The 26,635-nt window shown below is 42.7% G+C and overlaps 2 protein-coding genes across 2 annotated transcripts in view; both read left to right on the forward strand.

The window, feature by feature from the left end:
* Positions 1 to 26,635, forward strand: part of LOC119492355 (inositol hexakisphosphate kinase 2-like) — a 1,011,171-nt gene that overhangs the window by 853,698 nt on the left and 130,838 nt on the right. The gene's annotated exons all lie outside the window — the stretch shown is intronic.
* Positions 20,375 to 26,635, forward strand: part of sulf2a (sulfatase 2a) — a 53,105-nt gene continuing 46,844 nt past the window's right edge. The window contains exon 1 of the mRNA XM_037774313.1: positions 20,375 to 20,393. The gene's annotated coding sequence lies outside the window, so the exon portion shown is untranslated. The remainder of the gene's footprint in view (positions 20,394 to 26,635) is intronic.

Consider the following 26,635-nt stretch of genomic DNA (forward strand, 5'->3'; position numbering starts at 1 on the left):
TTTGGTTGCAACTTGTCGGCCACAAAAAAGGCGACGTGAGGTGACGCAACAGGCGGCCTTTGTCGACGCTAGTTCTCTGATGTAAGAATCAGAAATTGGTTTTAACAGCGACACCTGTGGCCGTTAAGTCAACGAAAGTCAGCGACCTGTTGCTCGCGCTCGCCCGTGTGCACGCGCTAACTGAATGTGAGGGAGCATCCGTCAAAACAGTGAGGCGAAACACGTCAGCTAAAACCACAATATCACTCTATATTTCTCCTGCTTGGCAGTAATGTTAGCTGACCAGACGAAGGTCTCTCCATGAATCAATGCTGATCCTAGTGTTGGCTTTTCAGCGATTTTGGTGCCTCTGTGTAGTTTGTGTTGGAGTCTGAGTCTGAACAGCGTAGCCACACGCGAGCGCCCATGGGACACCGACCCGGATTGATTTATACGTGTAAGAAGTTACAAACAGTCCCTTTAAGGCTGAGGGTTCACCAAAAAAATATCTAGAGGGAATGTAATGTGTACAACACAGAGAGGTCTAGTGTATAGGGATGCTGTGTGCCGTCTACATATTACACCGTGACCTGACTGAATGCGATGCTCAAAATCAGTTTGATTGCATTGTTACGCTACGCTGCAACGCTCTGTTCCTATTTATTCCTGTGCCTGGCTTTGAAAGCGCCGCAGTGGACGAGGAACGGCTGATTGAGGAGTTATCTATATGATACCTCCTCATTTCACTACCAAATCCTTAATTACATGGCAGATAGCTAGAGGGAGTTTGCCTGAAAGTTACTGTTGCCTATATTGTATGTCATTTCCAGTAAATATAACATTATAAAACATGTGTTTTCAGTTTAAAAAGTACAAATGTAGGACGGTAGCAAGTATCACCCATCTTTTAAGTGGTTACATCTCCAGTCTGATCCGGAGCGCACAGCTGAGAGGTACGTGGTTTGTTTACATGACGTAACAGAAGTGCATATTTAACATATTCAGTTTGGAGAAAGAGCGTCTAATGTTATTATAAGTAAATAAAAAGACCACAAATCTATCTTCTTATCTTATTGGTTTCTTATTCTATCAATAAGAAGACACAAAAAGGTTTATATTATTCATCATTAGAATACATTTTTAGTTGAGTTTTTATTAAAAAAATATTTGGTACGCCTACTAGTAAGCCCCCTGAACCAACGCAAACTGTGCCTGTGGATGCCTAGTAGGCTATAGATAAGGAGAAGTGACCTATAACACTAGAATACCAGTGTGAAGCACAAACAATAAAGGTACTACAAAAGTACAATACAACAAAAGAAAGGGTTGGGGTGAGGACAAAAAATAGCAGGAAGAAATGACAGTAACTGATATGAGTTAAAAGGCATCGGCGCCTAAAGTGACGCGTGAACTCTAAGAAATCCAAATGAGGCTTCATCTGTTGTCCCTCAGGCCACACAGTGACAATAGTCGATTAAATACCCCCCAATTACCAGGTTTTAACCCATTAACACCTCTGATGTTTTCCCCCTCTTTCTCCCTCTGTCCTTGCAGCTCTCCTTCACTCCCCCCCTCCTCACTCTTTATGCAGATGAGCAGCCGGCCAGGTGCAACACAGTGGAAGTTAGCACCTCCATTTACATGCAAAACGCCGGGCTTAGTCAGAAAATGTGTGAACACAGGTGTGTGTGAGTGGGCCGCGGTGGGGATGTTGTCACGGGAGCCGCTAATCTGTTTGTCCTGACGTACTCCGTGTTTGCCGTGATAATGTTGAATCACACTATTGTGTAATTAGATGATTTGTGGAAACACATCTCAATGTTGAAGGAGATTGCAGAGGAAGGATATCAAGAAGCTGAAAATATGCCTCTCCCACACAAACACAAGCCTGCATTTACTCGTGCTGCTGAATTGAGCTTTTTTGTGCTCTTTCATTTGTGTGTGTGTGTATACATGTGTGTGTAGGTTGAGAGGAAGTCGGTGGTGGCACCCAGTGTCATTTGAAGCGGAGCGCCTGGCGCCACGGCATCAGGAACATCACTCCCTGGTGCCAGGCTCATTTTTATAAGCACTCGCTAAATGACACACAGCTGGCGGCGTGGAGACAGCTGTCACTGCCGTCACTACGCCCTAACTTGTCTCTCTCTCCCTCCCTCTCCTATGTATCTTTCCCTCTCTTTTCCTCCTCTCTCACACTCTGGTGTTCAGCTGGGCTGCCTCCCTTCCTCCTCCTCCTCACCCCCTCCCCTCCCGCCCTTCAGGGTCCAGACTTCGTGGAGCCGAAGCTGCAAAAACTCACTTCCTGTCGCTGGTGCTCACTTCCTTTTCTTTTTGTGGGACTTCCTGTGCTGCCTCTGTGATCAGGCCGGTCAGAGCTGACTCTCTGGGAGAGACTTCCTGATGCACAGACAGCTGGGGAGATAATCCTCTCTTTCTGCCTTTGTCAGGGATTTTTTTTTTCTATCTCTCTTTCTGAGTCTCCAGAGGTCTTCTTTTCCCTCTGTACTGTTTTTCCATTTACTCTGCTAAGCTGCAGGTTTATTTTGATACGAGGCAAAGCAAATCTCATCCCCCAGAGATGGATCATCTTCTGAAAAGGCAGACCATCACAGGAAAATGAGCCTAACAGATATCACACAGCCCTGATGATATGAGACCGAAACGCAGTTCATACCTGCTGATCTGGAGTAAAATATACTGCGATATCGCGCCAGGCTGTCCCATCCATTAGGACAGATGTTCACCTCACCCAGCACCTCGCCCTCCCCTCTGGCTGCGAGTGGAGGAATGTAGTGGGTGTGTGGGCCCTGGTAGCGAGCAGAGACTGGCTCTAGTCGGTACGCCAAGCCTGAGAACGGGCTCCTGTGATGGGGCAAGCAGGAGGACGCCTCAGTTGGTGAGCAAGCACAGGCCTACAGAGAGAAAATAGTTTAGACGCCTCTCTGTCTGAGCTCTATCCCATCCTGCAACACATCACCCATCATCCATAAATGTTGTTTTATCGCTTAAACATATTTATCTTGCCAAAACATGAACAAATGGACTTCGTTGCAAAAGCATTCACCTCTTTTTCCTGGCAGCATATGTTCACCTTATGCTGCTTCCTTCTCTGTATGTCCATCTGGCCACCTGGGCCACTGGTGACAGCAGGGTGGCAGGTCTGAGGTCAGGCCAGAAGAGAGAGAGGGCAGCAGGGAGCAGCACTAGCCTGGGGATAGAGGGGAAAGGCCCTGACACACCAAGCCAACAGTCGGCCGTCAGACAGTTTTCCCTTTTATAATGACGAATACAGACTACCACCGCCTGCTGGTGTGGAGAGTTGTTTCATCTCACGCAGGCGCAGAACGAACGTGGTAGTTGGCCATCAGCTGTAGTCTTTGCGGTGTGTTCGGGTGCAACTTTTTGACCAAAACAAAGGCGATGTGAGGCGACTCAACAGGCGGCGTTCTTCGCCACTAGTTCTCTGATGTCGGGTTGGTGTGTCTGGGTCTGAAGGTCCTGGAGTGTCAGCCAATCCAACCTGAAGAAGAGGGGCTGCTGAGAGGCCACTATGCCACCTCAGCGTCCCCCTCCCACCAAACTGTGAGAGCCTCCTTTAAGGGATGTGGCTCACACGTGTGGGCTCCTCGCAGACAGAACACGTTGTGTGTCAGCAGGCTCTATGCTTTGTGCAACAGACAAATGGGTTTAGTGTGTTGCTCCTCTGTTTGCATGGCTGCTCTCGTATGTTTGAGGTCCTCTGAGGGGAATGACCTGGCAGGGGCAATAAATAGCTAGACTGGATAACTAGTGTTGTTTCACCTGAACACTCACTCTGTAGTCAAACAAGCCCAAGGGATACCTATTGAAGTGTACAGCTGCTTGAATTGCCTCAACTGATCTACACAGATAGTATCAAGGTGTCCAGAATCTGCAAACTGAGCTAAAAACACACATACTGAACAAGTGAAGGGTGCCTTGGAGAGATATCTGTTTTGTAGCAAATCTCTGACAGTTTCACTTTCTTTGCACAAAATAGCAGCAGAGATACAATCTCATTCTCAATCCATCATAATTAAGGTGATGTAGTTTTCGGGACACATCCTCAGGGATGAGGGTTTGGAAGGAGGGAGGGTTGAGCAGTGGGTCCTGTCCAGGACGAGGCCTGCTCTTTGGGGCATGTTCCGACGGGATCCCCCCCAGCTCTGCCGTGCTCTGGCCCTGGTCCGCCTTGCACGGACCGGCTGGCTGTTCCCAGGAGTGCTGAGTGACAGGAGAACACGGCGACCTCTCCGCACGTCCTCCACTTCCTGAGCTACCGCTGGGCTCGACAGCCCTCGGGAGCTCCACATGGCAGCAGGCTAAGTACACACACAGGAAGAGGTGACATCTGAAACAGCAAATGCTGCAACAGTTTGTTTGTCGTCTCTTTAAGCCGGTGAAAATTTGTGAGAGTGTGCGTTGTATCCCCGGGCCGTCTCATCACACCGCAGCATCTGCCAAATAGCAATATCCAGCATTTAAACTCAACATAAACTAAATGTTTTATGTCACGAAACTGCAGTAAAACACCTGTGAATTCCATAATTTCTCTGACACAACAATATGGCTTTCGCAAATTAATCACACACTTTTTATCTGTTAAAAATGTACCTTAAAGGGACATTTGTCAAGTATTTAATACTTTTATCAACATGGGAGTGGACAAATATGCTGCTTTATGCAAATGTATGTATATATTTATTATTGGAAATCAATTAGCGACACAAAACAATGACAAATATTGTCCAGAAACCCTCACAGGTACTGCATTTAGCATAAAAGATCGTCTCATATCATCATAATATCATATATCATAACATGGCAAACTGCAGCCCAACAGGTAACAACAGCTGTCAGTGTGTCAGTGAGCTGACTTGACTATGACTTGTCCCCAAACTGCATGTGATTATCATAAAGTGGGCATGTCTGTAAAGGGGAGACTCGTGGGTACCCATAGAACCCATTTTCATTCACATATCCTGAGGTCAGAGGTCAAGGGATCCCTTTGAAAATGGCCCTGCCAGTTTTTCCCCGCCAAAATTTAGCTTAAGTTTGGAGCATTATTTAGCCTCCTTCGCGACTAGCTAATATGTCATGGTTGGTACCAATGGATTCTTTAAGTTTTTCTAGTTTCATATTTTGCCATTATCTTCACTCTAGCTTACTAGAGTTCTGATTCTACTACAACCTAAAAATCGCAAGGTTGCGTTAATGCGTTAAAGAAATTAATGGTGACTAATTACTAATTATCTTAAAAAGGAAAAGAGCAAAAAGTTCGACATATAAATCACATTTTCAGCCAGGAAAACAAATGTGTCAACAACAAAAGAGCTACAATTTGATTATCTCCTATGCAAGACTTTTATTTTTTGCTTCAAATCATTGCTCGATTATTCCTTAAAAAATCTAATAATGTATTCCAACACTTCGAAGGTATTAACCGGCTTAGTCCAGAATGTTGTTTTCATATAAAAGGAGATGCTTTAGGAGAGCTCAGGGATGAATGTGTAATGAGCTCGAAATAACCTAAAGCCCTTTTTTCTCTCTTTTTCTCTTCTCTGTGTCCTCCCTCCCTCCCTCCTCCCCTCCCTGTCTTTTTTTTTTTCTCCTCTTTTGGGAAACATGCCTTTCCCAGCTGCACAGCCCCCACAGCGCGAGGCCAGGCCAGGAGCACAGCTGGCCAGACTTGGTGGAGCCAGTCGACAGGCGCATGGAGCGCAGCCCGCCCAGGGCCCGCTTCCTTCGCAAACATGCCCAGGTGTGGGGCCTCTGAGCTGGGCTTCTGATCTCCACCAAACAGCACTGTGTGTGTGTGTGTGTGTGTGTAGGGAGGGACGGTGGGATGAGGGATCAAGAAGGCAAAAGGGGGGAGGAGAGGAGGAGGAGGAGGAGGAGGGGTGTCATGGTGTAGAAGGGGGTGTCCCTGCTGAAGCTGTGTCAACATTGTGTGCTAATGTGTGTGAGTATGTGCATCTGTATCTGCATGTGTTTGTGTTTCGGGAAGTGAGGGGTCACCCCTGGGGGAGACGGTGGGCAGCAACAATTACTGCAGCATTGTATCTAAATTGCGTCTGAATTGTTCGTCCCTGCCCACAGCCAGCCGGTGCCAGGAGAGAAAAGCTTGGAGTGGGTACGTAATTACTGTGCAACGGCTCATTTGAAAGATGCAACACTGCTTATTAGCATATAATGGAAAATAAATGATCACCTGCAGGATGAGTGCACACTCGTGCAAAGCTCAGAGGGCTGCTTGAAGAATATTACTGATTACCATCCCCATATAACAATATCTGACTACTTTCTGCTAGTCGTGTTGTGCAGCTTGAGCGTTGGTCTTAACACACTTTTAAACAAAAACACACTCCCGAACATATCCAGCTCGGGCCACAGAGCTCGCCTGAGTAACTTTCTCATAAATCACTTCATAAATCACGGCCCAAATGTACGCTTAAATGATTTCAGATTGCCTCGTAACAGTGACATTACCTGTGGTTGATTTGATACGCAGCCCCCCCCTCTCCATTACACCCCCTCTTTTTACTGTGTTACAACTGATGGTGACCTCACACTGGCCTGGTTGACATCCAATCCAGGCATTTAACATTATAACCAGATCCAACACACACACACACACTCGCACTCACGAGGGCCTTCAATTGCAAGCACACACACAGGAACAATTTCCACACTCTGCACCAGATGAAACATAGTGTAACAGGAGGCGTATGAGCCGGGGTCAGATCAGATAAGGCGAGGCCAGACAGCCTCAGATAAGCTCTTTGAACGGCTCTATCTGCAGCGTCAGGGAGACGTTCTCCCCTCCAGCCGTTTCACATGACGACTGTGGGCCAGCGAGGCGGCTGCTGCTGGCCTGTTTGTGGCCGAGCCCTGCTACTAATTAACTGGGAGAGCCCAGGGCCCTCTGACTGACTGCCTTGTCTCCCGCAATCCCCCCACTCACGATTGCTCATGCATGCATACTAACAGACACTCAGGCAGATACACACACACACATACCCACACACAGACTCCTATCTGTTGGTTGTGGACCCCTGGAGGATCTGAGATGGTGAAGGTGGCCCTCTTGTGGTACAAACCGGAGGCTGTTGAGGATAGTTAATCCTCTGTAATCCTCTCAGTTGCTGGCTGTGTGAAAAAGTTTCCTAAAATCTAAAAAGTAAATAATAAAAAAATCACATTTAGCCTTGATTATGGGTAGTTCTACATGCTAAACTGGTATCTAAGGCTCTAACTAACAATCACTTTCATTATCGAATAATCTTACAGTTATTATAAGCAATTCATTGTTTAATCCAGTGAATCAAATCCAGGATTATGTGTACGTGACCCCTAAACACTGTGTGTTGCAATTGAGTGCCAGTTTGCAAGCAAGCAGAGAAGTCTAAACTGTTAGCTAAACATAATGAATAAACAGTCCAAACACCAAACAGTTAAGTAAAAGTAGGCTAATAGATCAACTATTGAAACTGCAGCTATACTGGATAAATGGGTAGGCTAAATAGTTAGTTTAAAGTAATGGGTAAACAGTTGAATAGCTAAAAGTGATGGATATAGAATGGATTAATAGATTAACAGTTGAAACAGTTAGCCGATAGCGTACTGGATAAATGCAAAAGCTAAAAGTTTTCATCCGTTTTACGTAATGCAATTACAGCGGTTTTGAAAATAATGGATAAACAGTTAAACAGTTAAAGGTATTAGATGAAAAGACTGACGGATAAATGGTTAAGATGGCTAAAAGTGATGGATATAGAGGTAATGGATTAATAGGTGAATTAATTGGCTAAATGTAGGCCTACTGGATAAATGGAAAAGCTAAAAATGTTGATATTCCAACGGTTGAAATAGCTTAAAGTTAGCTAAAAGCGATGCCACTCCAAGTGGTAGTACAAACGCAAACTTGACCAAACCGATTTAAAGATTGATTGCATAAAAAATATTGTAACAATATCCACTTTCTCTTATTCAATAGTGTTCAATCACATCCACCTTCAAATCAATGCAATTAAACCTACAGTAGAGGACGCTGTCAATGACGCGGTACTTCAGTTCATCTGGGGAAAAAGGCTAGGAGCCGTTGGTTTAGTCTAGCACAATTTCCTAAAACGACATCTTCAGATCGCTTCTTTTGTCTGACTAAAGCCAAATTCACACCAGAGCCGTGGCGAAGTGCGGCCGGCGGTTGAACTGCCATGCTATGTCTATGAAAAGCTGCGGCGGCTGCTCCCGAGCTCAGCGGGCTGCGGCCGTTGAAGAAAGTTTCACTTTTAGCGGCGAAGTGAGTGCGGCCACAGAGAACCTGCAGCCAATCAGTAAACAGATCCCGTGACTCCTGTTACATGTTGACCTGTGTAACAAAAGAATCTCTTCCCGCATGAAACACATGAACACGCCTCCCTGCTGCAGGAAAATGCAATTATTGCGGCGAGACGCACTTCGCTGCTGCCTGGTGTGAATTCGGCGTAACAGCCCCAAAAAAGATATTCACTTTAAAGTTATATAAACTTCTTGATAAATTTCCTGTCCATTAATCAATTAATCACTCCTACTAACTCATAAACATCCCGCATACTGTAGGATCTCACAGTATTCATATCGTTGACTTCATTGTCTAATGTAAGCTACTGATGACAGTCCAGTCGGAGGTCTGTGTTGTGTTGTAGCAGCGCTCCCCTCCCACGGTGTAGAGGTTAAAGCCCAGTTAACCTCACATGTCCAGGAGCATTCCAGAGGCTGTCAGCTGTTTTATCCTGCAGCGTCCCATGCAGGGTCTGGGCCAAACCTCCCTCTGGATCCCTACGACAAGGAACAACACAATCAAGGTGTTTGAACTACCACAAAGTGCACACACACACATATGGACGCAGGGGGGAGGCTGTGGGAGTGCTTCTGCTGCTTGAATCTCACCATGAGCCAGTGTAGTTTAAGGGGGATCAGCTGGGATGTGTGTGAATAGGTGTATTTGTGTCTACTGGTTGGACCAAAAACGGTGGCTTGCTCACCTGTTCACACACAGTGGACAGAAGGGGAGGCAGCCTCTTTTCACAGTCACGGCTGAGTGTACACGCACACACACACACACACACACACACACACGCACACACACACACACACACACACACTGACCTCCACATTTTTTTCCCTGCGCTCACCTGTTTGTTCAGAGGATGTCTGCAGCCGGATCAACTTAAAACACAGCTCCAATGTTTCCACGCTACCTGTTTGAACAGCTGAGTGAAGCGTTGACTTTAGCACTTTGCACAATAGCATGGGATTGGTTTGGAAACACCAACACACAGGCTTCCTCCTCCTCCTCTTCCTCCTCCTCCTCCTCCTCCTCCTCCATGTGCTCCTTCTGCTCGCGTGGACTTGGATGTGTTAAAATGCTGCACGGTTCCCCCCCTCTAACTTTAAAATAGCTCACTCTGGTCTTGATGGAGTACAATAAGAAAATCTGGTTTTAAGTGCATGTTTGTGGTCTGCATTGCTTACTATATATGGGCCAGGCCTCCCAGTCCAACGTCTAATTATGTGTTGAGCACTGATGGGAAAGGATTACACACTCACATCCAGCAGGAATCTGTAATTGTGTGAATGCTCTCTGTGGATGTTGGAGTGGATGTGAAGTATGGGAAGCAGTGTGCTATTGAAGGAATGCCCTGGTGCCAGTGAGACTAGGGAGCAGAGCGGCAGACGAGCTGTGGTGGATCTAAATGAGGAGAGACGGCAGCGTTTATGACACCGAGCTGCATTCCTCTCTAATCTATAGGCAGCTGCTGGACCTCATCTGCATTTATAGGAACACCTACACATTCATTGCAAACACACAGCAAGGAAAAAGGGTGGTAATTCTTAAAACTTGGAGCCCCATTCTATCTCATATAGGCAGCGAGGGAGACTATTACAGGCTTAACGCGGCACAGCGGGCTCATCGGCGTCCGTCTGTCGCTGGCCGGCCCGTTTTGGGGGTCCGGGCGGAGGGGTTTTGTGGCTGCGGTGCTGCCTGAGGCCTGGCTGGGCTGATTTACAGGCGGCGTGGGGACATGTGCCGGGGATACTCCCAGAGCAGCCTGGTGGGGGCCAAAACAGCCACACTGCTGCTGCCTGCACATCTGGAGTCTAGACTGAGTGGCTCTGCCGAGCGCCTCGCTCCCTCCCTTCTTCCCTCTCCACATCCACATCCATCCATCCATCCATCCCTCTGCTTCAGCTGCTGTGTCCTCCCCCCTTCCCTCCCTCCCTCCCTCTCTCTCTCCCGCCTCCATCCACTGTTTGCGTAGCTGCCGGGGCTCAATTGAAATTTAAGATCAGCTCTCACTTTTTCCTCTCTCCCACTCACTTTTCCTTCACCCTTGTCTTCTCTCTCCTTCTTGCCCAACCTCCCAACACATCTGATGAAGGACAAAGTAGTCAGAAAAAACAAAAAAAGATGTGTGCGCGTCATGGAGCGCATGTGGAAGACATCATAGGGGGATTGTTATTCCTCCCTTCTGAAAGCCAGAGCCTAAGTGTTCACAGGGGGACCCTCCAGTGATCTTTCAAGGAATTGTGGATCAAGCTTCTGAGCCAAAGAGCGGCCATATAAACATATTGGCTCTGACATACATAATAAACAGCAGTGCGATAAACATGATACCTCACATGCTCACTCTCTCACACACAGTCTTGTTTCAGCGGCGGCTCCTGTTGGTTGCTGTCAGGACAAATGTTCCTTGTTCTGCTGAAGAGCCTGTAAAGATGACGACTCCTGTCTGAACCGACACTCCTCTTGCTCTTTATCCTCCAAAACACACAGACATCTTCTCTCACCATTTATCTCTCCTCTCTCTTACTTGCTATTGAAGAAAAATGGTTGAAAGATAAATTGTTAAAACCAAAATTACGAACATATATTCAAATCGAGCACAATTGTGGTACTGAATCTTATGTTCTAGCAAACTTATCAAGGAGTCAAAGGTCTTTAGTTGCACAGCTGAGAACAGGAATCCTTCCTCTGGCCTTTGAAGTTGGCAGATTTAAAAACATCCATAACAGGTTGTGTGAATTATGCCTTTTAATTTTTAATTATTAGGAGAAGTTGGAAAATGAATCACATTTGTCCTATGATGAGTTAAGATAATCTATTTTAAATGAAATGTCTGTTAAAAATCCAGACATGTTTTGGTGCGCTTATGATGACAAATTTTAATTAGGGCTGCCAATTGATTAAAATATTTAATCATGATTTATCGCATGATTGTACATAATTAATCGCAAATTAATCAAATTTTTTATCTGTTTAAAATATACCTTAAAGAGAGATTTGTCAAGTTTTTAATACTCTTATCAACGTGGGAGTGGCCAAATATGCATGCTTTATGCAAAAGTACATATATATTACAAAACAACACAAAACAATGACAAATATTGTCCAGAAACCATCACAGGTACTGCATTTAGCACAAGAAATATGCTCAAATCATATCATGATCAGTGTGCTGACTTGACTATGACTTGCCCCCAAAACTGCATGTGATTATCATAAAGTGGGCATGTCTGTAAAGGGGAGACTCGTGGGTACCCATAGAACACATTTACATTCACATATCTTGAGGTCAGAGGTCAAGGGACCCCTTTGAAAATGGCCATGACAGTTTTTTCTCACCAAAATTTAGATTGGAGCGTTATTTAGCCTCCTGGTTGGTAGCCAGTATCTTCACTCTAGTTTTAAAACTGATCCCGCTACTGCCTAAAAATCGAAAGATGCGTTAAAGAAATTAGTGGCGTTAAAACAAATTGTGTTAACACGTTATTGTTGTAACTCTAATATTAATGCTTATAAATTGACTACTTTTGTTTCTCAAGTTTGGAAAAAAACACCTGGATGTTTTATTTGTTTAGTATTATTTGTAGTTTATGTTCTTACTCTGTTGTGTTGTTGCCCTTTTCTTTATTTTCTAATAATGGTGTCTCGTAACCCTTTTTGGGCCTGGTATATTATTTATGCATGACGCAATAATAATAAAAATCAAATCAATCTCTATTTCACACGAACAAAGAGATAAAGCCTCTAAAGCTGATGTAGCTTTTTCTTTGCTTTCTCACATATACATCACATAAGGGAGCACTCATTACCTTTGTATTGCAGCCCCTTAATGTGCAAACAGAGACATATGTGTTATCTCTCATTACACAGGCATGATGGATGAAGCTCCGTAAGATAAATATGTTTTGGTAGGTCAGATGGTCTTGGGAGGCAGTTGGGAACTTCTGCTTTCCAGCCGAGACATGAATTGTTATGCAAATTATCCATTGTGCCTGACAGTGTTTTCAATTTTACAACTGCTCCTCCTTAATGCATCAGGGTTTCCCCTCCTTGGCACATGAGCACAATCACAATAGTGTCTATTAAACAGTGGAAAGTTGTTGTAGAAACGATGTCCGTCAGTGGATCCAGGCGTCAGTGTAATTTACTGCAGACAAACAGGGACCTCTCCTTCTTTCCATGTTGCCTGATTTCCTCTCCCAGTATAATGAACATGAGCTTTTTCTTTTTTACAGCCATGTTCACCCTATCGCATTCACACCGTGTCATACACCGCGGGATAAATGGCTGCGTTCAACTCCGTGGTGTTAAACAGGTCATAAAAGGCGGCTACATGATACCCTTCCAACAAGGCCTGAACCTGTGAGCGCCTGACTGTCGCCTGCCTCCCCCCGTTCCACCCTCCCCTCAAATGGAACAAATTATCCAGCAACTTTGGTAAAACAAGGTAATGTTCATTTAAGGAAGAAAGAAGTAAAGAAAGAAAGGAAAACATCTGGATTGCGCTGGTTGCTGTTTGCCTTCTCTGGAAGCCATTAGAACAAACAGTGTTCCTGGTGTATCACTATCACGTTTCACTCGGGTTGAACCTCGCACATCCTCTCGCCACCTGCATCAGCTCTGGTTCCCACCCTTGTTTTCTGTCTCAGGGAAAGACTCTGAGGGTGAGAGAAGGGAGAAAGACACCAGATACAACAGAGAGGGAGGTTTTTTTTTGTGAAAGTGAAAGAAAATAAGTAGTCCCAAGTGATAGAGGTGACCTATCACTTGGGGTTCTGATTACAGGTGCAAACCGTCTGTGCTGAGGCCGCGGGGTTTGAGTATCACACATGACAAAGGTTGAGGCGACAGGTTTTCTTCACTGTGCTGCTCAGAAGTTCTTCTCAAGCGCTGGCATGACCCTGGATGATGTGAGAACAAAAGGTGCTCTCCTAAAACAGTGGTTTTCAAAAAGTGGAGTCCTCAAGGAGGTCCAGGGGGTCCCCAGCAAAAAAGGGGTGTAATATATTTTCACACTAATTCCATCATTAAGAAACACAATGACAAAATGTAAGACTTTTGATCATCGGTTTCATACACTTTCTGTAATAAAACAACTAAAATAGGTCTGTCAAAGTTACCGCGATAATAACGCGTTAACGCAAATTCGTTTTAACGCCACTAATTTCTTTAACGCATTAATGCAATCAATTTTTCGGAGGTTGTAGAAGGCTCAGTTTTAAAGCTTCAGCGAAGATGTCATACTAGCTTGTCGCGAATGAAGCTAAATAACGCTTCAAACTTACGCTAAATGTTGGTGATGTATATGTGAGAAAGCAAAGAAAAAGCTACATCAGCTTTAGAGGCTTTATCTCTTTGTTCGTGTGAAATAGAGATTGATTTGATTTTTATTATTACTGTGTCATGCATAAATAATATACCAGGCCCAAACGGGCTTACGAGACACCATTATTTAGAAAATAAAGAAAAGGGCAACAACACAACAGAGTAACAACATAAACTACAAATAATACTAAACAAGTAAAACATCCTCGATTTTTAGGCAGTAGCGGGCTCAGTTTTAAAACTAGAGTGAAGATACTGGCTACCAACCAGGAGGCTAAATAACGCTCCATTTACGCTAAATGTTTGGCGAGGAATAACTGTCATTTTCAAAGGGGTCCCTTGACCTTTGACCTCCAGATATGTGAATAATAATGGGTTCTATGGGTACCCACGAGTCTCCCCTTTACAGACATGCCCACTTTATGATAATCACATGCAGTTTGGGGAAAGTCATAGTCAAGTCAGCACACTGACATACTGACAGCTGTTGTTGCCTGTTACCTTGGCTGCAGTTTGTTATGATTTGAGCATATTTTTTTTGCTAAATGGTGTACCTGAATATTTGACAAATCTCCCTTTAAGGTACATTTTGAACAGATGGAAATTTGTGTGATTAATTTGCGATTAATCGTGATTTACTATGGACAATCATGTGATTAATCGCGATTCAATTTTTAAATCGATTTAGACCTCTAAAAGAAAAAATCCTATCAGATGGAGGGCCCTGGGACAATATCGTATCAAATGGGGGTCCGTGGTGTAATTCGTGTCGGTTTATGGGTCAGTGACGTGAAAAAGTTTGGGAACCACGGTCCAAAAATACCTTCTCTTCTATCGGTCACTGACAAAAGCTAAACCACTCAGTGGAGAGTCATAAAGACATTTTTTGACCTTTCCAAACAATACAGCAGTGGTAAAAACGCTGCTGACGTACCTATTTTTTCCACATTGACGGTCACAAATAGACCTTAATGCCAAGCGATTTACTGTAAACCAGACTGAGAGGAGTGTTTTTTGTTATTTCAAGTCTAAGTGCTGAATCATATTGTCTCATGTTGCACAATAAATGTCTGCGCGTCCAAGAAAGAGAGGAGTCTTGTCTACTCATGAGCCAAGAAAGTTTCTGGTGTCCTGTCGTTGCACAATAAGCCACCAGCTGGCCGGGCGTGTGCGCCGTTGGTGTATGTTGAGACTAGCAGATTGGCACAATATTGTGTGTGAATCATCAGGCTTACTGGGGCAACACCACTGTCAACACACGCCTGCCAAGCGCCCCACTGGGAGAGGCTCAACAGCAGTGGTGGTGCAGCCGCTCTGGTATTAGCTGTGCTTGAGAGTTAGGTAAACACAGGCTTAACGTGTTATCAGGAGGCTTAGAATAAACTCTGACTGGTGATAAAAGTCAGGTATGAAGAAAAGCAATCAGACTGCTGCAGTAGGTGAGAAGTGCTGTGTATATGATCTGACTGCTGATAAAGTGGTGGTGGTAAAGTTATAAAGAGAGGTGTGAGGAAAAGCAATTACACAGCCGTAGTGGGTGAGAAATGCTGTGTGTAGCTGGTTTGATAAATCACCAAATACTGATTGATGTCAAGGCTCCTTAAACGTGTTTCTATTATTCCCCTGAAATCTCATCTTAAAGTGACACTGTGTAACTTCTGAAAATGATGAAATGTAATGTTAAATTCATAAGCAATTAAACACACCCTTCCTCATTTCAATACACTCATGGGTTTAGCTACTACAGCCTTAGTTGTTCTGGTACATGTAGCTTGGTAACTAATGTTAGCAAATGTTAGCAAACTGTATATCGTCGTGTAACTGATCTTTATGATGTATCGCTTACACTAAATTTTATCACATCACAGATTAAGAAATTTCAATTGTTCAATCATAAAACACTCCATACCTCACCAGGAGACATGTTTGTTGTTTCAATGAATGTATTAAAGGTACGGTGTGCAGGATTTGGCAGCATCTAGTGGTGTTGTTGCAGATTGCAACATCTGAGTACCCCTCCGCTCACTCTTCCCTTTCCAAGACTGCGGTAACGTGAGCTGCCGAATGCAAAACCGTGTTAACGCCGTTTGCCTCGCTCAGAGGCAATCTTTACCATAATAACTCTACTTTAGGAGCAACGGAAGTCGGGCGGCAGCTGGCGGTACCACGGTTTTACACTCTGCGGCTCACGTTATCGCAGTTTCAAAAGCGTGTTGGAGAACTACGGTGGCCTTCAGGTAACGTAAAAATGCGAAAGTCTCTCTCTAGAGCCAGTGTTTGGTTTGTACGGTCTGAGCTACTGTAGAAACATGGCGGACTCTGTGAAGAGGACCCGCTTCCTATGTACAGTAGATATGAAGGACTCATTCTAAGCTAACGAAAACACAACGATTCTTAGTTTCAGGTGATTATACACTAATGAAAACACAGTTATGAATTTTATATTCCATTTCTGCTAAAAGATTACCGGAAATCTGACACACAGTTCCTAATCATAAAACACTCAATACCTCACCGGGAGGCGAGTTTTTTGTTTCAATTGATGTATTAAGAGAACTGGATATCGGACTCAAAGATGGCATCAAATCATTTCAATCAGAGCTGCTCATCCAGCACATATGTTTGCCCCTGTATTGTCCGGCCCACTGCATATGCACATTGATTGAAACATTGATATGGTTTCACATTCATAAAAATAGCTAACTTTCAGGAGTTCAAATTTAATGATACAAAGAGTAATAATTGGCCCAATTTTGAAGTTTGAATCGTATTGTGAACAGTTTTACAGCCTTTTTTATGATGGTGGACTACAGGGAAACCACTGCTGGGCCGTAGAGGATTATACAGATGAAGTACCATGAGTGGCCACTGGTGCAATTTGGTCAGCAAAGCCAATTGGTGGCACTTCATTCACCTTTCTTAATCAATACACCCATGGTTGTTTCCTGCTTGTGGTCCCGTCCCATTCACTCTTAGTCAGGTCACCTAATCATGACATCTTTAAATCAACTGATTAAAGACCCTCTTGTTAGAAGAGGAGAAATTTAATTATGTTGCTGTCCAGCAAAAGTTACAGGGAGTTGCTTCTATTATTGCTCATCATATTTTGTATCTTCTCTGAAGCCATATCACTCTTAACAGTGTTTTTATGTCTGCAGTCTCACATCCATCCAATGGAGAATTCCACTCGTGTTGTGCCACGAACAGTGGGATACTACCAAGACTTTAAATTTCAGTGAATTTGGACTGTGCTTTACGTAATTACAGATGGATCTAATCTGCGGGGGTTATCGAATACTGTTTATCAAAGGCTGGATTGGGATTGGATGTTGGAGTTGAAATGAAAATGAAAGAGTGTGTCAGCCGTCATGCCCTGTCAGGTAGAACCAGACGAGAACAGCCTCAAAATAAAGATCCCAAATCTGTGTGTGTGCATGTGGTGGTATATCTGCCAAACCAGCCAGTCACAGTGACTGTGTAAAGTGCTTTACTGTGCATCACCTCCAGTTGTAAACTGCTCCACTGTGTTAACCTGGTTTGTAACAAGCTGCCTAAAGAGGGTTTTTTACGACTGCGTTCTGGCATCCTGAACGCTCCGCTGTCTGCAGGTGACACTTAACCTTTCACTCAACTTCTTCTTCTTCTCTCTCCAGCTGTATCTTTCGCTTTCACTCATGGTTGGTCTCTTCTGATTCAATGCTTGACCTGAAATGATGCATCCATCTACTGTACATGTGCATCACTTATCATCCAGCTATAGTTGTGATCTCAGCACACCCATGACGTGAACCAAACCGCTGCCAGGAGATACTTGTCAAGCTCTCCGTAATGCCTGTAATAACAGCTCTATTGGTAATCACAACAACAATTGTCAGAGACGTATTTAAACAGATTACGGGCTCCTCTCCCTGGGTGTGGGGTGTGGGCTGTTGTTTCATCTGCTAAGGCTCGAGAAAACACGCAAACACAAAGAGCGAGGCCATCATTCGGTCCTCATGGTTACAGTCGTGTTCATGTGTATGAGGAGGCCTCTCCTCTTCCAGGAGCTCAGTGCCTCTGGGAAATAATGAAAAATAAACACAGAGCCTTGATGTTGACTCAGAGAGAAGTGATCCACAGGTTATTACTGCACTGCTCTCTCTCCTGCTCTCCCATGGCTCTTGGATGAGTTTATGTAATATAAACAGACCCCCCCTCCACACACACACCAATCCGGCCTCCTGGGCAATGGATGTCAGATGCTGCTGTCATGTCTCATTTACACCTACTGCTTTGCAGCTGTAATGGATAGATGGAGGGCGTTTATGATCCAAATCTTCTTGAGTTGAGATTTCTCACCCAAGGTTAGGGTTAATTCGGTTAATCTCATCAATACGTGTCATAAATGGAAACAGCAATTCACTCTCCAGCGGTGCAGCATCCATTCATTGTGATTATAGACTGGCTATCTGAGCAGATCAAAAAATCAACCACCTGAGGGTTTGATCTGAAAGAGAGCTGAAGGAGTTTCCTGACTTGTCTGAAATTTGTCTTTAATTGGCATCTTTTATCTATTTATTTTAGGGCTGTCAAAGTTAACGATTTAATGACACTAATTTCTTTAACGTATTAACGCAACTTGGGATTTTTAGGTTGTATCAATATATATATATATATATATATATATATATATATATATATATTGATTAATTATATTTTATATATTTTATATATTTTTATATTTTTATTTTTATTTTATATTAATCATATTATTAAATTCATCCAGACCCAGTCAAATGAGCACATATTTTTTTATTATTATTGTTATTATTATTATTATTATTATTATTATTATTATTATTATTATTATTATTATTATTATTATTATTACTATTATTATTTAGAAATACCTTTACACATGACAGATTGGACACATTTTCCTCTGCCCTGCCATCTGAAACTAAAAAGTAGATCCAGTCCTGGCTGCTTGATTTGCACTACTTGTGAAAATAGTCCAATCTGGTGGCGCCCTCTTGTGTGTCAAATGGGTAAGTAAAAATAATAGAAAGAATGTAAATGTCTTTTTTAAAGTTATTTATTTAATATTTATATAATCTTACAGCAAATATGCTTTTATATTCCTGCTATGACAAACTCAACATGTTGAGTTGTAAAATCACTACTCACAGTAGCCTGACTACAGCTGTAACTGGCACTTGCAGTTTTATAAGTTGTATTAGTTCTTAAGAGTAGACAGTCGGTAGAGGTCGCTGTGGAACAATGCTAGTCCGGACCAGAGAGACCAGAGAGACCAGAGAGAGGATGGAGGAAGATAAACTCACAGTAAGTTAGTTAACTAGGTAGAATAAGACACATTAGTGTGATTATGTCTTAATTAATGACTTGCTGAGCACCTGGTGTGTCAAGGTTTTTGTAAAAGTGTTTTAAAATGTCCACAATGCCACAGAAAAGGTAGCACCAAACGTTTATAGTTCAGCTAGTGACCACCAGTTAGTTAGCTTACTACACCTGTAAACAAACAAGCAACCTTAAAGTGTCCTTAAAGGTCCCATATCGTGCTCATTTTCAGGTTCATACTTGTATTTTGTGTTTCTACTAGAACATGTTTACATGCTGTAATGTTCAAAAAAACCTTTATTTTCCTCATACTGTCTGCTTGAATACGCCTGTATTCACCCCTCTGTCTGAAACGCTCCGTTTTAGAGCATTTTGACGGAATTGCAACAGAATTACGTTGCTATGCAACAGCTTGGGTCCATGTTTACTTCCTGTCAGCTGATGACATTCACATACACTGCAACCAGGAATAAACTGGGACACATTTAGAATGTTTATGTTTAAATCTGTGTAAAGGGTCTAAATATTGTATATTTGTGACATCACAAATGGACAGAAATCCTGACAGCTTGTTTCAAACGCAGAGTTTCTGAATACGGGCTGTGTGTATTCCCATGTGAATTGAGTGTTTCGATACTTTCACAGTATTTATATAGGACTTAAGCCTGCTTTATAATAAAAAAAACATGAAAATCTCACTTTTTTATAAAGGGGACCTTTAATAGAATGATCCTTACTCAAGATTTATGCCATTTTAAAAGGTAGTCAGGTGAAAAGTACGATGCACCTGGAGCAGATAAGTTACATAAATATAGTGTAAGATAAGTCTAAACCTCGTCCAGGTGGTTTGTTACACAAACAAACACTGAATTCAAGTGTTTGCTGATGTGTCATCATGCAGCGACACTTTCATCACTGTTAAGTCTGTGAATTTGACATTAATAGACTGTGAGTGGTGTTTGGCGATTCAATAGACTGAATGAATTATAGATGATATGTGCTGGAAAATAATTTCTCTAATCTCTGAACAAAACATTAAGAGACCTCAAGAGCTGTAGTAGCCTGAGCTTCTTCCAGTCTGCCCCAAGACATCCACCCAAAGGAGGAGAAGGAGAGACAGGCTGTCTGACATAAAATACTCCACTGTTTCTCTGATCTGTCCGTCTGTTTGTCTCACACACATGTCAGTGGTATGGCTCAGCCAGTTGTTAGGTGTATTTGGGACATCTGTGTCTCAGTGTGGCTCTCACAGTAAGGTCATTCACTCCCTGAATTATACTCTGTTATTCTTTTTATAGATGTCCTGTGACAAACGCTGGAGTGAATCAGCTCTGTCGGATGCAGATCTCAGTCTCTCACCCAGAGAGCAGCTGAAGCTGTGCTGCAGAGGTCATCCATGTGCAAGGTAGGAAAGAACTCATTATTGATTACGATTGCTGGAGGAGGAATTCAGATATAATTAAAAAAAATACTGCCTTACAGGTTCCAAATGTTGTCCTTAAGAAAAAGTACAGATGTATTAGCAGTAAGATAAAGTATTCATGATGAATAATGACCCTTTCAGAAGCAGAAATTTAATGTTAGAGCTGGTCCAGACTACTGTATATAAATCTAAGGTAATGCATCACATTTTTTTGTTTTCTCTTATGTGTTATATGTAAAGTCTTTATCCACAAACTAAGTAGAAGTAGAGTAGAAGTATAAAGCTGAAAACACTCAATTAAAGTACCACAAAAGTGTATTTAAGTACAGTACTATTTGTAACTTTCAGTTACTTACGCAACTTAACATTCCCCATACTGTCAGCAATGTCCCAAATCCATACTGCATATTATTTCTATAAAGTATGTACAAACAATGCAAAGTGGTTGCGCACATCCAAACCCGTTGTAGGCAGATGGGCCAATAGAAGACAGCAATGAAAATAAGAAGAAAGGTTTGCACACTGTAGCTCACTTAAGTGCAATTTATTAGCAACAGTAATAGTACAAAATACTGATACCTGTACTAACAGGAAATGATACGATACGTCAGTGAGACTGCGACTATAAAACTCCACTTCCAATTAAACTTAATCTTACTTAAACCCCAGTTTGAACTGTCGTAGCTCTGTCAGAACTGTCAGAACCTTTGTTTTCACTGTTAGTGCTGTTAGTACCATTTGCAACGAGCCGCTGGCTCAGCTGTCGTCATGTTAAGAGCCGTGCGGAAATGCTTCTAATCTCGCATTTAGCACCTTTAAGAACTGTTGTCATCATCTACAAATATCTTGTTATCAAGATGTGTATAAACTCACAGTGATGCTCTTTTCCTCTTTGAGTAAAGTCCAAAAAGTATGTGATTATTCCTTTATTCCTACAACAAGTAAACTTGTTATAAGCACAGTGGTGGAAGAAGTATTCAGATCATTTACTCAAGTAAAAGTACGAATACCACACTGTTAAAATACTCCTCTGCAAGTAAAAGTCCTGCTATCAAAATATTACTTAAGTAAAAGTATGTATTTTCAGCTAAATGAACTTAAAGTATCAAAAGTAAAAGTACTCATAGTGCTGTAAAAAGTTCTCCGTCAGTGTTTTACTATGATATATGATGTTTCTGGATTAATATTACTGCGTTAATGTGTATGTTTCATTTTACTGCTGTAGATGTTTATGGTTGTGCTAATTTTAACTCCTTTGTATACTGTTGTGTAGTTTAATCTGCAGCAATGCATCATTTCTATAAGATTATCATATGTTTGCAGCGTCGCTGTCTGTATTTCTAAAAGGTCAGAAAACCAGCCCTGTTTGCAGCTTTGTGTTGATGCATTTTCCAGCTGATCCAAGAGGGATTTTAAATAGTCTACTGAGCTTAAGAAGTTTCTCAACACATAAAGGAACACATCGCCCTTGCACTTATCACAAACATTCAACATCACCAAATTTGGAGTTATATGGTTTTCGCTGGACAGGAAGGGTATGAAAAAATGTAATCTGAAAAGTACCTAAAGCTGTCGTAGTGGAGTAAAAACTATGATATGTATCTCTGAGATGTAGTGGAGTAGTTGTTTAAAGTTGCATGAAATGGAAATACTTAAGTAAAGCGCAAGTACCTCAAATTTTTACTTCTGTACTTAGTTACATTCCACCACTTTATAAGCACAGTATGTCGTGGCAGGTAATACAAATTATAATCACATTGCTATAATCTAATTGTGTAACGCATCGCTCTACAGCCTCGTCATGTCACCTCATCGCTGCAGTATTTCTCTTGTGCACACTGAGCCCGTTGTGTGTTGAACACAAGGTTGCTCCTCCTATATTGGTGTGCCTTTGTCCCCCACACACCCCCCCCCAGTCCCTCCTATCCATCCATCTGTGCTCCTCGCTCGCTGACTTTGCCTCTCCTCTGAGTGTGTTCCAGCCATATTGTGGTTTGAAGTGTTTCTGCCTCTAATGAGCCAATTGTTCTTGTGTTTTGTTCCCCTCAGGGAGCGTTGTGTAGCTAACAACATTGTGCTCACAACCATTTTAAAACATATTCACTGCACCGGGGAGGGATTGGGGCCAAGAAAACAATAATGCCTCGGAGCGTGTACAAAATGAAAAATGTGCTAATGACAGTCGCACCAGCGAAGTGACAGAGCATTCTTTTCCTGTCAATTAGACCCTGGTTATTCAAAAGCAATTTGCAACTCCCTGCAGAGTAAAATGTGTGCCATCTCCCAGGCCTTAGTCTATGATTGTGTAAGTGATGTATTCATTCCATTTCTCTGTGTGCGTCCTAGTTTGAGACATAGAAACGATATTAAGGTTAGAAACAAGCCACGGTGCGATATCTACATTGTGTTCTTCGTGAAAACAGAGAAAAGTGTAGTTCTATTTTGAGGTGTGTTTCCTTCTGTCTGCGCTCACGACTGTTACAAGGGGTATTGATACAGCTGGCATTCAAGGCCTTGATTAATTGCTATGGCATTTGGCTGTTCTCGGTAAATGCCATATCCCATGCTGAGTGCTTGGTTAATAGATGTCTGCCCATTGCAGGCCCAGCATCGGCCTTTCCTTTCTTTCCCTCCATCCTTCCTTCCTCTCTCCTCCTCTGCTTCACAAAAGGTTAGCTTTGCTTTATCAGCAGGAATAGACACATGAGTGGAGTGATCCCAAACAGATCAGATGTCCATGCTCTTGACAGTTTTGTCCAGAGTGGGCTCGCCGTACAAAGGCTCAGCCTCCTCCCTATTTCTGGCAGCACTAGTTCAAAGGTATCTTAGGGTTATGTCCTCTCCCTTCTTCTCTTTAATCTACAGTAAATGTGTTATGATAAGAGCTGGGAAAGAGCTCTACCTTCAAGTGTGTACACCCCCAAGACCCAATTTCGGTTTGTCTCTAGATCTCTGAGAAAAAAAAAAAAAAAAAAAAAGATATGAAGAATTAGCTTTCACCCTCAAGTGAATTAGTTTGCTCTATCTTAATGAGGTTTGCCATGTCAGAGGGAACAGTTCAGAGCCTGCATGCTAAACAGACTGAAATTGGAATAGAGTATTAGCTCCTTAACTGCAAAAATACCTTCTCTCTCCCGCTCTAATTCCAGCACCGCCACACAATTACCCTTATACACAATTTAATCTTGTCACTTCCAAATGGGAATAGAAGACCAAGCAGAGGAGGAATCGTCTTGTTTTTTTTATTTTTTTGGAAAGTAATTTTAAAATCTAATTAACTGCAGAAAAACATGTCACCCAGTTTGACTGGAAACATCGCATGTAGTTATGCAAATGGACCTAAGTATTGTAGAATGTAATTTGACAGAATCTCATTCTGGATGGTGCGAGGCGAGATAGAAAGATTACTCAGCTGTATCTGAGTGGAGGCACGCAGGAAGCGATGAGCCCGGTAATTTATTGTGTTGCTATTTGTCCTCTTTGACCTAAGACGGCTCATTAAAGGGCGAGGTGTCACCCAGCCAGGACGGAAAGACAGACAGGAGGATTTCTCTAATGGGCTCTCCTTTACTCCGTCTGCATCAGCTCTTTTTCTGTCTTTTGCGTTGCTGGCTTAATCTCTGACTGTTTTAATATGAGGTGCCAAATAAGATTTTACACAATTCATCATTTTGCTCCTCACGGGGGAGAGGGAGATGCTATTTCATCCTCCCACTTGTCTTTAGTCTGCTTACAGGGCTGTTTCAGGGCAGCCGAGGAGAGATGGCCAGAGGGCTGAGATAAGGAGAGGAGGTCTGTCTTACATTTTTAAAGACACACAATGGAGAGACGACGTAGTCTGCCGTGTTGTGACAGTCTGCTGTACAGGTGTCATTCTGCTGTAGCTGGCTGGTGTTACTTTTGGCAGAGAAAGGTCCATATGCTGCCAGAGTGCTGCTGAAACTCAATTACCATTTGTCTCACACACAGTGAGGACTTTACACTGATTATTCCAAACATAATAACCCTCTCAATTACCTGACCCAAATCTAATCCTTATCTCAAACCACAAACCTTAACTCAAACACAAAACATCCTCACCTTTCAGAGTTTTTTTGTAATCTTTCGGGTAGAGGTGGGAATCACCAGAGGCCCCACGATACGCTGTTATCACCATACTTAAACCTGCAGTAGGCAAAAATGCTTTTGGTATCATTGGGGAAAAAATCCATAATAACCTTTCAGCATATTATAATTCAAGTACTCTGAGGGATAACTACACTTCTGCACCTCCTCATGGCTCTGTTTTCAGACAAAAAATCTAGTGTTCCTTTTTAATGCAGCAACAAAATGGTCAAAACGTAAACAGGAATTAAAATTCCAGTATCTCTGTCATGGTTTATTTAATAGGGACCAATACAATGTACATAGACAACTTAAAAACAGCTATCTGATGCAAGTATCATAGTGCTTGTAGCAGATGCTAATTTGCAACACCTGTCCCTAGAAGGGCTTTTTGTGAAAATAAGAGATTAAAACAGGAATGGGTACAGGAAAAATAAATAAATACAATAAAGCACACATTTAAAAACATTACATGAAAAACTAGACATGAGTACAGGTTTGTCGCTGAATTAACCAGGATTTGGTTTCTCTCTTAAAGGTGGTAAAGTTTGCAGCAGATTTTAAGTGATCAGATAGCGAGTTCAAAGACTTCGCTCCTTTCACAGAAAAAGCTGTCTGAGCAAAAGATGTTCTGCAGAATTGAACTTTACAATTGCCACTTGAAGCTGCTCTGGTGGATCTGCTACAGCTCTGTAGTCTCATAATATATATAATCTATATAGTATACAAACATAGAATTGAATTGAATAGATCGGCACCATTGTCACAGATTCCCGATCCAGCTATTTGAGTCATTATCAGCCCGATATCCGATCCGGTATCGGTATCGGTGCATGTCTAGTTGATGTGATAAATGATCGATACCTGACGTCCGTGTATCATTACAAAATTGCCATGCAAAATATCGCAACACTATGCTGCACTGATTTTTTTCCCCCACCCCTACTTTCTGGACATTTAGTCATCACAAGTACAAAAATAAACATACTCACACATTACGAATGCCCCCCTGCAGCAGTGACCTTTCGCTTTGATGTCAGTCCCTACACCGGACTCTTCAGGAGCCCTCCTCACACCCTGACAGCTCCTGATTGCATGCCAACGAGTGTTTGTTTCTTGCAGACACCGACAGCCATACAAAAAAGCGAGCGAGGTCCAGTCTGGTACAAACAAGTAATTAATTATTGAGGACACTAAACACGGCTGCTTGGTAATCTATTCTACATAGCCGTTTAAAGCCCCTTGATTTATAATTCAGGCCCTTCTCCTCTCACTGCGCTGAGTGCTGAGATTGGAAGGCTGCACTTGAGGGCACTTGAAACTTCACTGGGGCAAGGTGCGTCTTTTCAGTGTGGGTCCCGTGTGACTGTGTGCCGTGCATACTTATGTGCTGTATTCATAAGTACGAGCATGCTTGTGGCGATCAAGGTTAAACCGAAAGTTGAACATGTGCACCGAGCAAGTTCACACTAATGTACGTTTAATTGTATCGTAAAATTCACTCCTGTTTCCGAGTAATTCAACTCCTCCGTGTAGCCGCCCTCACAACGTCTTAAAGTGATTACAAATGTATTTGTGCTAAAAACACTGGGGTGCCTTGTTAGACAAACCCACAAGCGCTTCTTGTTTAATATGTGTGGCAGATATTACACTGAGTGCTGTACATTAGGAATGCAAATAACACGGCGTCAAAGGGGTTTTAGTTAATTAGCTGGAGATGTGAAGCTGGCTCTGGCCCATAGCGGCTTGTGTTCCTCGGGACCGCAGATCTCGGCGGGGAGGGGGAGCTCTTTGATCTGCAGATCCCACGGTCTGGTAACGGTTCCCCAACCTCTGCAATGCCTGCTGTGCATGGACAGATGGGAACCAAGTGTTTGTGTGTGTGCATGTGATGGATCCAATATGCTCTGTTTATTTTACCACAACTTCCTTTACCGTGTGAATTAATGAACAGGCAGATCAAGTTGAATAAACTTTACAAGTTTGATAGTTAATGTTGCTCATTTGTCGACTAGATTTAAATTTTTCTTCTCTTTCTCAACATAGAGAAAAAATATGTGCCTGCACTATATTAGCTGGAATCCAATAACAGTTCAATTTGGTTTCATTTCTTTCAGGCA

The sequence above is a fragment of the Sebastes umbrosus genome, chromosome 1 (assembly GCF_015220745.1).
Source record: "Sebastes umbrosus isolate fSebUmb1 chromosome 1, fSebUmb1.pri, whole genome shotgun sequence".
Lineage (NCBI taxonomy): Eukaryota > Metazoa > Chordata > Actinopteri > Perciformes > Sebastidae > Sebastes > Sebastes umbrosus.